A 9,200-nucleotide genomic window follows, 5' to 3' on the forward strand; every position below is an offset into this window, starting at 1 on the left:
GCACACAGCAGGAAGGACAAGCTGTCCAAGACTTTGGCTGGCAGAAAGCAGGAACTACCCTCTGTCTGAGACTGTGGTTGGCAGAGAGCAGGAGCGACAGTCTGTCTCAGACTATGGTTGGCACAGAGTTGGAGGGACAGTCTGTCTGAGACTGTGGTTGGCACAGAGCTGCAGGGACAATTTTTCTGGGACTGTGGTTGGCACAGAGCATGAGGGACAGTCTGACTTAGACGAAGGTTGGCATAGAATAGATTAGACAGTCTGTTTGAGAGAGTGCTTGGCACAGAGCGGGAGGGGCAGTCTGTCTGAGACAGTGGTTGGCAAAGAGCGGGAGAAACAGTCTGTCTGAGACTGGTTGGCACAGTACAGGACGGACAGTCTGTCTGAGATGGCGGTTGACAACAGAGCATGAGGGACATTCTGACAGAGACTGTAGTTGGCACAGAGCTGGAGGGACAGTCTGTCTGAGACTGTGGTTCGCGTAGGGTGTGAGGGACAGTCTGGCTGAGACTGTGGTTGGCACTGAGCGAGAGGGAAAGTCCATATGAGAATGAGGTTGGCACTGAGCAGGAGGGACCATCTCTCTGAGACTGTGGTTTGCACAGAGCGGGAGGGGCAGTCTGTCTGAGTCTGTGGCTGGCACAGAGCGGGAGGAACAGTCTGTCTGAGACTGCTGTTGTCACACTGCAGGAAGGACATTCTGTCCATGTCTTTGGCTGGCACAAGGCCGGACGGCAGTCTGGCTGAGATTGTGATTGGCACAGAATGGGATAGACAGTCTCTCTGGGACAGTGCTTGGTACAGAGTAGATCGACAGTCTGTCTGAGACTGTGGTTGGCACCGAGTGGGAGGGACAGTCCGTCTGAGACTGTCGTTTGCACAGAGCCTGTGGGAAAGTCTGTCTGAGACTGTAGTTGGCACAGAGCTGGACGGACAATCCGTCGTAGCATGTGTTTGGCATAGAGCGGGAGGGAAAGTCCGTCTGAGGCTGTGGTTGGCACAGAGCGTGAGGGACAGTCTGTCTGAGACTGTGGTTGGCACTGAGCGAGAGGGAAAGTCCATATGAGACTGTGGTTGGCACAGAGCTGCAGGTACAATCTGTCTGGGACTGTGGTTGGCACAGAGCGTGAGGGACAGTCTGACTGAGACTGTGGTTGGTGCAGAGCTGGAGGGACAATCTGTCTGAGACTGTGGTTGGCACAGAGTGTGAGGGACAGTCTGTCTGGGACTGTTGTTGGCACACAGCAGGAAGGACATGTTGTCCAAGACTTTGGCTGGCACAAAGCAGGAACTACAGTCTGGCTGAGACTGTGGTTGGCAAAGAATGGGATAGACAGTCTGTCTTAGACTGTGGTTGGCACAGAGCGGAAGCGACAGTCTGTCTGAGACTGTGGTTTGCACAGAGTGGGAGGGACAGTTTGTCTGAGACTGTGGTTGGCACAGAGCAGGAAGGACATTCTGGCCAAGACTGTGGTTGGCACAGCGCATGAGGGACAGTCCGGGTGAGACTGTGGTTGGCACAGAGCTGCAGGTACAATCTGTCTGGGACTGTGGTTGGCACAGAGCAGGAGGGACAGTCTGACTTAGACTAAGGTTGGCATAGAATGCGTTACACAGTCTGTTTGGGACAGTGCTTGGCAAAGAACGGGAGGGGCAGTCTGTCTGAGACTGAGGTTGGCACAGACTGGGAGGGTCAGTCCGTCTGAGACAGTGGTTGGCAAAGTGCGGGAGAAACATTCTGTCTGAGACTGGTTGGCAAAGTACAGGAGAGGCAGTATGTTTGAGATGTCCGTTCGCAACAGAGCATGAGGGACATTCTGACTGAGACTGTGGTTGGCACAGAATGGGAAAGACATTCTGTTGGAGAATGTGATTGGCACAGAGCGGGAGGGTCAGAGCGTCTGAAATGGTGATTGCCCAGAGCGGGAGGGACTGTCTGTCTGAGACTGTGGTTGGCACAGAGCGTTAAGGACAGTCTGTCTGAGACTGTGATTGGCACAGAGCGAGAGGGAGATTCCGTCTGAGACTGTGGTTGACACAGAGCGGGATGGACAGTCCGTCTGAGACTGTGGTTGGCACAGAGCATGAGGCACAGTCTGTCTGAGACAGTGATTGGCACTGAGTGAGAGGAAAAGGCCATATGAGACTGTGGTTGGCACTGAGCTGGAGGGACAATCTGTCTGAGAGTGTTGTTGGCACAGAGCAGGAGGGACAGTCTGTCTGAGACTGTGGTTGGCACAGAGCGGGAGGGACAATCTGTCTGAGAATGTTGTTGGCACACAGCAGGAAGGACATTCTGTCCAAGACTTTGGCGGGCACAAAGCAGGACGGCAGTCTGGCTGAGACTGTGGTTGGCACAGAATGGGATAGACAGTCTGTCTAAGACTGTGCTTGGCACAGAGTGGGAGGGACAGTCTGTCTGAGACTGTGGTTGGCACAGAGTGGGAGGGACAGTCCGTCTGAGACTGTGGTTGGCACAGAGCGGGAGTGACATTCCGTCTAAGACTGTGGTTGGCACAGATCGGGAGTGACAGTCTGTCTGAGACTGTGGTTGGCAAAGAGCGTGAGGGACAGTCTGTCTGAGACAGTGATTGGCACTGAGTGAGAGGAAAAGGCCATATGAGACTGTGGTTGGCACTGAGCTGGAGGGACAAATTGTCTGAGAGTGTGGTTGGCACAGAGCAGGAGGGACAATCTGTCTGAGACTGTGGTTGGCACAGAGCGGGAGGGACAGTCTGTCTGAGACTGTGGTTGGCACAGAGCCGGAGGGACAATCTGTCTGAGAATGTTGTTGGCACACAGCAGGAAGGACATTCTGTCCAAGACTTTGGCGGGCACAAAGCAGGACGGCAGTCCGGCTGAGACTGTGGTTGGCACAGAATGGGATAGACAGTCTGTCTAAGACTGTGCTTGGCACAGAGTGGGAGGGACAGTCTGTCTGAGACTGTGGTTGTCACAGAGTGGGAGGGACAGTCCGTCTGAGACTGTGGTTGGCACAGAGCGGGAGTGACATTCCATCTAAGACTGTGGTTGGCACAGATCGGGAGTGGCAGTCTGTCTGAGACTGTGGTTGGCACAGAGCGTGAGGGACAGTCTGTCTGAGATGGAGGTTGTCACTGAGCGAGAGGGAAAGTCCATATGAGACAGTGGTTCGCACTGTGCTGGAGGGACAGTCTGTCTGAGACTGTGGTTGGCACTGAGCGAGAGGGAAAGTCCATGTGAGACTGTGGTTGGCACTGAGCTGGAGGGACAGTCTGTCTGAGACTGTGGTTGGCACAGAGCAGGAGGGACAATCTGTCTGAGACTGTGGTTGGCACAGAGCGGGAGGGACAGTCTGGCTGAGACTGTGGTTGGCAGAGAGCATGAGGGACAGTCTGTCTGAGACTTTTGTTGGCACACAGCAGGAAGGATATTCTGGCCAAGACTGTGGTTGGCACAGCGCATGAGGGACAGTCCGTCTGGGACTGTGGTTGGCACAGAGCTGCAGGGACAGTCTGACTTAGACTAAGGTTGGATTAGAATGGGTTAGACAGTCTGTTTGAGACAGTGCTTGGCACAGAGCGGGAGGGGCAGTCTGTCTGAGACTGAGGTTGGCACACACGGGGAGGGACAATCTGTCTGAGACTTTGGTTGGCACAGACTGGGAGGGACAGTATGTCTGAGACAATGGTTGGCAAAGAGCGGGAGAAACAGTCTGTCTGAGACTGGTTGGCACAGTACAGGAGGGACAGTCTGTCTGAGATGGCAGTTGCCAACAGAGCATGAGGGACATTCTGACTGAGACTGTGGTTGGCACAGAATGGGACAGACATTCTGTTGGAGACAGTGATTGGCACAGAGCGGGAGGGACAGTCCGTCTAAGATAGTGATTGGCACGGAGCGGGAGGGACTGTCTGTCTGAGACTGTGATTGGCACAGAGCCAGAGGGACATTCCATCTGAGACTGTGGTTGGCACAGAGCAGAAGGGATAGTCCGTCTGAGACTGTGGTTGGCACAGAACGTGAGGGACAGTCTGTCTGAGACTGTGGTTGGCACTGAGACTGAGGGAAAGTCCATATGAGACTGTGGTTGGCACTGAGCTGGAGGGACAGTCTGTCTGAGACTGTGGTTGGCACAGAGCAGGAGGGACAATCTGTCTGAGACTCTGGTTGGCACAGAGCGGGAGGGGCAGTCTGGCTGAGACTGTGGTTGGCACAGAGCAGGAGGGACAGTCTGTCTGAGACTTTTGTTGGCACACAGCAGGAAGGATATTCTGGCCAAGACTGTGGTCGGCACAGCGCATGAGGGACAGTCCATCTGAGACTGTGGTTGGCACAGAGCTGCAGGGACAGTCTGACTTAGACTAAGGTTGGAATAGAATGGGTTAGACAGTCTGTTTGAGACAGTGCTTGGCACAGAGCGGGAGGGGCAGTCTGTCTGAGACTGAGGTTGGCACACACGGGGAGGGACAATCTGTCTGAGACTGTGGTTGGCACAGACTGGGAGGGACAGTATGTCTGAGACAATGGTTGGCAAAGAGAGGGAGAAACAGTCTGTCTGAGACTGGTTGGCACAGTACAGGAGGGACAGTCTGTCTGAGATGGCGGTTGCCAACAGAGCATGAGGGACATTCTGACTGAGACTGTGGTTGGCACAGAATGGGACAGACATTCTGTTGGAGACAGTGATTGGCACAGAGCGGGAGGGACTGTCCATCTAAGATGGTGATTGGCACGGAGCGGGAGGGACTGTCTGTCTGAGACTGTGGTTGGCACAGAGCCAGAGGGACATTCCATCTGAGACTGTGGTTGGCACAGAGCGGAAGGGATAGTCCGTCTGAGACTGTGGTTGGCACAGAACGTGAGGGACAGTCTGTCTGAGACTGTGGTTGGCACTGAGACTGAGGGAAAGTCCATTTGAGACTGTGGTTGGCACTGAGCTGGAGGGACAGTCTTTCTGAGACTGTGGTTGGCACAGAGCAGGAGGGACAATCTGTCTGAGACTGTGGTTGGCACAGAGCGGGAGGGACAGTCTGGCTGAGACTGTGGTTGCCAGAGACCATGAGGGACTGTGTGTCTGAGACTGTGGTTGGCACTGAGCGAGAGGGAAAGTCCATATGAGACTTTGGTTGGCAATGAGCTGGAGGAGCAGTCTGTCTGAGACTGTGGTTGGCACAGAGCAGGAGGGACAATCTGTCTGAGACTTTGGTTGGTACAGAGCGGGAGGGACAGTCTGGCTGAGACTGTGGTTGCCAGAGACCATGAGGGACTGTGTGTCTGAGACTGTGGTTGGCACTGAACGAGAGGGAAAGTCCATATGAGACTTTGGTTGGCAATGAGCTGGAGGAGCAGTCTGTCTGAGACTGTGGTTGGCACAGAGCAGGAGGGACAATCTGTCTGAGACTTTGGTTGGTACAGAGCGGGAGGGACTGTCTGTCTGAGACTGTTGTTGGCACACAGCTGGAAGGACATGCTGTCGAAGAATTTGGGTGGCACAAAAAAGGAACTACAGTAAGGCTGAGGCTGCGTTTGGCAAAGAATGGGATAGACATTCTGTCTGAGACTGTGGTTGGCACAGAGCGGGAGCGACAGTCTGTCTCCGACTGTGGTTGGCACAGAGTGGGAGGGACAGTCTGCCTGAGACTGGTTGGCACAGAGCAGGACGGAAATTCCGGCCAAGACTGTGGTTGGCACAGCGCATGAGGGACAGTGCGTCTAAGGTTGTGGTTGGCACAGAGCTGTAGGGGCAGTCTGACTGAGACTTTTGTTGGCACACAGCAGGAAGGACATGCTGTCCAAGACTTTGGCTGGCAGAAAGCAGGAACTACATTCTGTCTGAGACTGTGGTTGGCAGAGAGCTGGAGCGACAGTCTGTCTCAGACTATGTTTGGCACAGAGTTGGAGGGACAGTCTGTCTGAGACTGTGGTTGGCACAGAGCAGGAAAGACATTCTGGCCAAGACTGTGGTTGGCACAGCGCATGAGGGACAGTCCGTCTGAGACTGTGGTTGGCACAGAGCTGCAGGGGCAATCTGTCTGGAACTGTGGTTGGCACAGAGCATGAGGGACAGTCTGACTTAGACGAAGGTTGGCATAGAATTGGTTAGACAGTGTGTTTGAGACAGTGCTTGGCACAGAGCGGGAGGGGCAGTCTTTCTGAGACTGAGGTAGGCACAGACTGGGAGGGACAGTTTGTCTGAGACTGTGTTTGGCACAGACTGGGAGGGACAGTCTGTCTGAGACAGTGGTTGGCAAAGAGCGGGAGAAACAGTCTGTCTGAGACTGGTTGGCACAGTACAGGAGGGACAGTCTGTCTGAGACTGTGGTTCGCGTAGAGTGTGAGGGACAGTCTGGCTGAGACTGTGGTTGGCACTGAGCGAGAGGGAAAGTCCATATGAGAATGAGGTTGGCACTGAGCAGGAGGGACCATCTCTCTGAGACTGTGGTTTGCACAGAGTGGGAGGGGCAGTCTGTCTGAGTCTGTGGCTGGCACAGAGCGGGAGGAACAGTCTGTCTGAGACTGCTGTTGTCACACTGCAGGAAGGACATTCTGTCCATGTCTTTGGCTGGCACAAAGCCGGACGGCAGTCTGGCTGAGATTGTGATTGGCACAGAATGGGATAGACAGTCTCTCTGGGACAGTGCTTGGTACAGAGTAGATCGACAGTCTGTCTGAGACTGTGGTTGGCACCGAGTGGGAGGGACAGTCCGTCTGAGACTGTCGTTTGCACAGAGCCTGTGGGAAAGTCTGTCTGAGACTGTAGTTGGCACAGAGCTGGACGGACAATCCGTCGTAGCATGTGTTTGGCATAGAGCGGGAGGGAAAGTCCGTCTGAGGCTGTGGTTGGCACAGAGCGGGAGGGACAGTCTGTCTGAGACTGTGGTTGGCACTGAGCGAGAGGGAAAGTCCATATGAGACTGTGGTTGGCACAGAGCTGCAGGTACAATCTGTCTGGGACTGTGGTTGGCACAGAGCGTGAGGGACAGTCTGACTGAGACTGTGGTTGGTGCAGAGCTGGAGGGACAATCTGTCTGAGACTGTGGTTGGCACAGAGTGTGAGGGACAGTCTGTCTGGGACTGTTGTTGGCACACAGCAGGAAGGACATGTTGTCCAAGACTTTGGCTGGCACAAAGCAGGAACTACAGTCTGGCTGAGACTGTGGTTGGCAAAGAATGGGATAGACAGTCTGTCTTAGACTGTGGTTGGCACAGAGCGGAAGCGACAGTCTGTCTGAGACTGTGGTTTGCACAGAGTGGGAGGGACAGTTTGTCTGAGACTGTGGTTGGCACAGAGCAGGAAGGACATTCTGGCCAAGACTGTGGTTGGCACAGCGCATGAGGGACAGTCCGGGTGAGACTGTGGTTGGCACAGAGCTGCAGGTACAATCTGTCTGGGACTGTGGTTGGCACAGAGCAGGAGGGACAGTCTGACTTAGACTAAGGTTGGCATAGAATGCGTTACACAGTCTGTTTGGGACAGTGCTTGGCAAAGAACGGGAGGGGCAGTCTGTCTGAGACTGAGGTTGGCACAGACTGGGAGGGTCAGTCCGTCTGAGACAGTGGTTGGCAAAGTGCGGGAGAAACATTCTGTCTGAGACTGGTTGGCAAAGTACAGGAGAGGCAGTATGTTTGAGATGTCCGTTCGCAACAGAGCATGAGGGACATTCTGACTGAGACTGTGGTTGGCACAGAATGGGAAAGACATTCTGTTGGAGAATGTGATTGGCACAGAGCGGGAGGGTCAGAGCGTCTGAAATGGTGATTGCCCAGAGCGGGAGGGACTGTCTGTCTGAGACTGTGGTTGGCACAGAGCGTTAAGGACAGTCTGTCTGAGACTGTGATTGGCACAGAGCGAGAGGGAGATTCCGTCTGAGACTGTGGTTGACACAGAGCGGGATGGACAGTCCGTCTGAGACTGTGGTTGGCACAGAGCATGAGGCACAGTCTGTCTGAGACAGTGATTGGCACTGAGTGAGAGGAAAAGGCCATATGAGACTGTGGTTGGCACTGAGCTGGAGGGACAATCTGTCTGAGAGTGTTGTTGGCACAGAGCAGGAGGGACAGTCTGTCTGAGACTGTGGTTGGCACAGAGCGGGAGGGACAATCTGTCTGAGAATGTTGTTGGCACACAGCAGGAAGGACATTCTGTCCAAGACTTTGGCGGGCACAAAGCAGGACGGCAGTCTGGCTGAGACTGTGGTTGGCACAGAATGGGATAGACAGTCTGTCTAAGACTGTGCTTGGCACAGAGTGGGAGGGACAGTCTGTCTGAGACTGTGGTTGGCACAGAGTGGGAGGGACAGTCCGTCTGAGACTGTGGTTGGCACAGAGCGGGAGTGACATTCCGTCTAAGACTGTGGTTGGCACAGATCGGGAGTGACAGTCTGTCTGAGACTGTGGTTGGCAAAGAGCGTGAGGGACAGTCTGTCTGAGACAGTGATTGGCACTGAGTGAGAGGAAAAGGCCATATGAGACTGTGGTTGGCACTGAGCTGGAGGGACAAATTGTCTGAGAGTGTGGTTGGCACAGAGCAGGAGGGACAATCTGTCTGAGACTGTGGTTGGCACAGAGCGGGAGGGACAGTCTGTCTGAGACTGTGGTTGGCACAGAGCCGGAGGGACAATCTGTCTGAGAATGTTGTTGGCACACAGCAGGAAGGACATTCTGTCCAAGACTTTGGCGGGCACAAAGCAGGACGGCAGTCTGGCTGAGACTGTGGTTGGCACAGAATGGGATAGACAGTCTGTCTAAGACTGTGCTTGGCACAGAGTGGGAGGGACAGTCTGTCTGAGACTGTGGTTGTCACAGAGTGGGAGGGACAGTCCGTCTGAGACTGTGGTTGGCACAGAGCGGGAGTGACATTCCATCTAAGACTGTGGTTGGCACAGATCGGGAGTGGCAGTCTGTCTGAGACTGTGGTTGGCACAGAGCGTGAGGGACAGTCTGTCTGAGATGGAGGTTGTCACTGAGCGAGAGGGAAATTCCATATGAGACAGTGGTTCGCACTGTGCTGGAGGGACAGTCTGTCTGAGACTGTGGTTGGCACTGAGCGAGAGGGAAAGTCCATGTGAGACTGTGGTTGGCACTGAGCTGGAGGGACAGTCTGTCTGAGACTGTGGTTGGCACAGAGCAGGAGGGACAATCTGTCTGAGACTGTGGTTGGCACAGAGCGGGAGGGACAGTCTGGCTGAGACTGTGGTTGGCAGAGAGCATGAGGGACA

This window comes from Carcharodon carcharias, chromosome 10 (assembly GCF_017639515.1).
Source record: "Carcharodon carcharias isolate sCarCar2 chromosome 10, sCarCar2.pri, whole genome shotgun sequence".
NCBI classification, from domain to species: Eukaryota; Metazoa; Chordata; class Chondrichthyes; order Lamniformes; family Lamnidae; genus Carcharodon; species Carcharodon carcharias.